The sequence below is a fragment of the Bubalus kerabau genome, chromosome 2, assembly GCF_029407905.1.
Source record: "Bubalus kerabau isolate K-KA32 ecotype Philippines breed swamp buffalo chromosome 2, PCC_UOA_SB_1v2, whole genome shotgun sequence".
NCBI classification, from domain to species: domain Eukaryota; kingdom Metazoa; phylum Chordata; class Mammalia; order Artiodactyla; family Bovidae; genus Bubalus; species Bubalus kerabau.
In genome coordinates, this window is record NC_073625.1 from 174443407 (window position 1) to 174447319 (window position 3913).

General features: G+C 44.7%; 1 long non-coding RNA gene across 1 annotated transcript; it reads right to left on the reverse strand.

The window, feature by feature from the left end:
- Window positions 1–1613: 1613 nt before the first annotated feature.
- LOC129644994 (uncharacterized) lies at window positions 1614–3699 on the reverse strand. Its single transcript, XR_008711109.1, has 3 exons — window positions 3488–3699; window positions 3272–3393; window positions 1614–2362 (listed from the first exon to the last, which is right to left on the reverse strand). It is a non-coding gene; the product is annotated as an uncharacterized LOC129644994 (long non-coding RNA).
- Between the last annotated feature and the right edge of the window lie 214 nt (window positions 3700–3913).

Consider the following 3913-nt stretch of genomic DNA (forward strand, 5'->3'; position numbering starts at 1 on the left):
CCATTGGACTGTCAGGGAATGTTTAACAGGAAGATTCCTACGTGCTGTTTCTCACAAGTCCTTTGTTTCTTTTTAAGCGGAACAGCACGCTGCTCCCAGGAACTGGGGTCATTGTGTGAGACAGGCTTAAATCTCCTTTAGTAAAAATTCTCTTTTCGACAGAACGCTTAGTCTCAATCCCCTTTCTTGAGATATGGATTGTCTCCTGACCTTGTGACCATCATCATCCCTTGTTCCCTTGGTTACGGTTACTGTACATTTGGTTTTCTGATCTTTATCATTGACAAAAGAAACTTCTTGTACTACAGCCTATATATACTTACAGAAAAATCATTAAAGCACCTCTGCTCCATCAGAGCTTGGGTCCCCGTGTCTTTCTTTCTTTCTTTCTCTCTCTCTCTCTCTCTCTCTCTCACTCTCCTCGGCTGACTCCTTGGAACACAGAGAGTTGTTCACTCTCCTGCCCGGGCTTCTAAGACCCTCTTTAGAAGGCCCCCTGTGCCTTTACCCACCTCGAGAGGGTGCCCGGTGCCTTCGTGAGAGATGCAAGTCCTGTGTCAAGGACTTTATTGGTTTTATGCATAAACCAGCCTCTTTTTCTCTTTCACTTTCTTATAGTCGCCTCCGGACCGCCAGGTCCTGGTCCATTAAAGGACCCCAACATTGGCCCATTAGAGAATTCCCAGCATTTGCTTTCCAATTGGGCTTACCTTATCTGAGAAAAAGTTAGCTGGCCTCTGGGTACACGTTCTTTTTTGTTGGCTTTTCCTGTTGTTGGAGAATCAGTGATGGCCGCATGGGAGCTGTTGGGAAAGCTCTGTATAATTTGGAGAGAAGCTATGCCTTAGGTCCAAAGTTCCCCACAATGTCCAGCCACCTGCCCATGGATTCTGGGTGGGGTCTGGGTAAGTAACTTGGTGGTGAAGTGTAACATCCCAGCAGGGTAAGCAGATAAACAGGTCCCAGGATGGGAGCTTTGATGTGTAGCATTACCAATTGCTATAGTGTAAACAGTCCTACCATGGCTGATTTCAGACAGCCAGCATGAGGTCCCTGAATGTGGAGCTGTGAGGAGATGATGCTGATGGGCAGGAACTGGCCTGCAAGCTGGTATGAGCCAGCTGGGGCTACCACCATCTGCTCAGGAAGAATATAGATGGAGCAGAAGAACACTTACTCCCATAGCAAAGGGGCTGCGGCTGGCAAGGTCAGGAATGTTCCTGTGGGGATTTCTTTCCGAGCAGGGGGTATTGCTGAACAGGAATGGATTAACATTGGCTGAGCATCTCCAGAGTACTTTCTGAGCTCCATGCTTTGCAGACATGATCTCATTTGATCTTTATGATGACATTGCAAGCCGGCTAATGTCCACCCCATTTTCATAGGAGGAGACAGAGCCTCAGAGCTTTAAGTAACTTGCCCAAGGTGATGCAGTGGTAGAACAGGGATTTAAACAGTACCAGAGAAAGCGTAATGACTCCTGAGATGGAAAGCAGCAGAGAATAATGCTAATGAAGAAATTATAGGTAATTCTCTATGGGTGAATCCATTTTCATGTCACTCTATCACTCTGAGACAAAAACCATGGATTTAAGACTTGAAAGGAGGCTTTATTGAGTTTATCAAACAGATAAGGAAATCGGGCTAGAGCTACTGAAAGAGATAGCATTAGCACATATGCAGCAATTGTACTCTTGGAAGAAAGAGGGAAGAACTGATTTTACTTCCCCAGGTCCCTTCCTCCCACTCCAGAGCAAGAGGCAAGGGCATTCTGTATCCTAATTTGGGGAAAACAGAGCGATTCCTTGGACCAGAATTGTAAACAAGCCCACTGGAGGATGTACATCCTTCCTTCCCTGAGGGGCCTTCCCATGGGCACCCGGGCCATGGATTCAAGCCCAAGGAGAGAGACGCTGCTGAGGATGCTGATCGCTTCACACCTACAGGTGACCAGCTGGCTGGGCACACGTCCCATGGTCTCCATCTGAGGAGGAGGGCTGCCTTTGAGAACAGCATTGTGGGACTTCCTGGTTTGGCTGTCACTTCCGTGCAGAGGGACTGGAGAAAGTTCTGGCCCTCACCTTGTAGTTCAGCTTTTGTTTATTAGGGAGGAGCTAAGGTGGCATATTTAAAACCTGCTGCTCATTCTGCATTGATTTCCACTATGAATGTAATGACAGCCTCTGGGTCAGATGGGGTCACCATAGGGGCAGGGTCACCACGCCTTTGGCCTGCAGGCAGACTTCCTCATCATGTCCTGTGTCCATGGACAGTGGGCTTCCTCTCTCTCTCTCTGTGGCCCCTGGGCAGAGTGCGGTCAGCTTTGGGCCACACCATCTTTTCTCCACTCCGTAAGATCATTCTGGTGGTGGAGGCATAAAACAGATATTTGGTTGAGGTGAATTGATTATTTTTTCCTACCATACTGCCTTTTGGGGTGTTGCTTATATGCCTATAAAATCTGCTGTTGTGCTAACCATAGTTTATTCACTCATTCATTTTTTTTAATGTTAATTTGTCATTTTTAATACAATTTATTTTTAATTGGAGGGTAATTGCTTTACAATATTGTGTCAATCCCTGCCATACATCAACATGAATCGGTCATAAGGATACATATGTCCCTTCCTTCTTGAAATCCCCTCCCACCTTCCACTCCTCTAGGTTGTCACAGAGCTCCCTGAGTCAAACATCCAATTCCCGCTGGCTATCTGTTTTACATACGGTAGTATATGTGTTTCTGTGATACTCTATTTGTCCCACGCGCTCCTTCCTGCTGTGTGTCACAAGTCTGTTCTCCATTGCTGCCCTGAAAATTGGTTTATCAGTATCATCTTTCTAGATTCCATATATACGTGTTAATATACAATATTTATTTTTCTCTTTCTGACTTACTTCACTTTGTATAATAGGCTTTAGGCTTGTCCACCTCATTAGAACTGACTCAACTGTATTTCTTTTTATAGCTGAGTAATATTCCATTGTGTATATGCACCACAACTTCTGTATCCATTCATCTGTCGTTTTAAACATTTTTCATTGGAGCATAGTTGATTTAAAATGGTGTGTTAGTTTCTGCTATACAGCAAAACAAATCAGTTATATATGTACATATATCCACTCCTTTTAATATTCTTTTCCCATATAGATCATTACAGAGTGTTGGTAGTGCTTAGGTGGGTGGTTCTTGTTCTAGCTCTTTTATGAGGTTGCTGGCAAGACACTGGATGGGCCATATGAAGGCTTGACTAGGGCTGAAACGTCCACTCACGTGGCTGTGGGCAAGGGCCGACACTTCCTCTCTGGCTGTTGGCAGGAGACCTGGGTTCCTCACCACGTGGATCTTTCTTTAGGGCTGCCTGTGTGTCCTCTGACAGGGTAGCTGGCTTTTCCCTAAGAGATCCAAAAGAAAGCAAGATAAAAGCCACCTACCCTCGAGTTTCACCCTGTAATTTCTACCACATTCTACATATTAGAAGCGACTCACCAGATCCAGCCCACCACACAATTCCCTGATTTAGCTCCACCTGTTGAAGGGAGGAGTGCCAAATAATTTGTAGACGTATTTTAAATTTATCACACCAAGTTTGACTGGATTCAGGGATGAAAATCAGGTCTTTCTCTCTCCCTCTCAGTCTTTTTCTCCTGCTTCCTTTTCACCAAAACAGTCAGAAATGCCTTGGCTACTCTTGTTAAACCCTTCCCTCTGTTCCTCATTTACTCAATCAGTGCTTATAAGGCACTTACACAAGGCAATGATTAAGGCAAAGGAATGAATTTCTAATGATAAAATATCAGGCATCATAGGTTGATAGAGGAGATATTTTGGAGGTGAGAAGGATAACTGTGTCCTTGTTCCAGGCATAAAACTATTACATCTCATAATAATTAAATGCTAGGGACCACTGCTTTT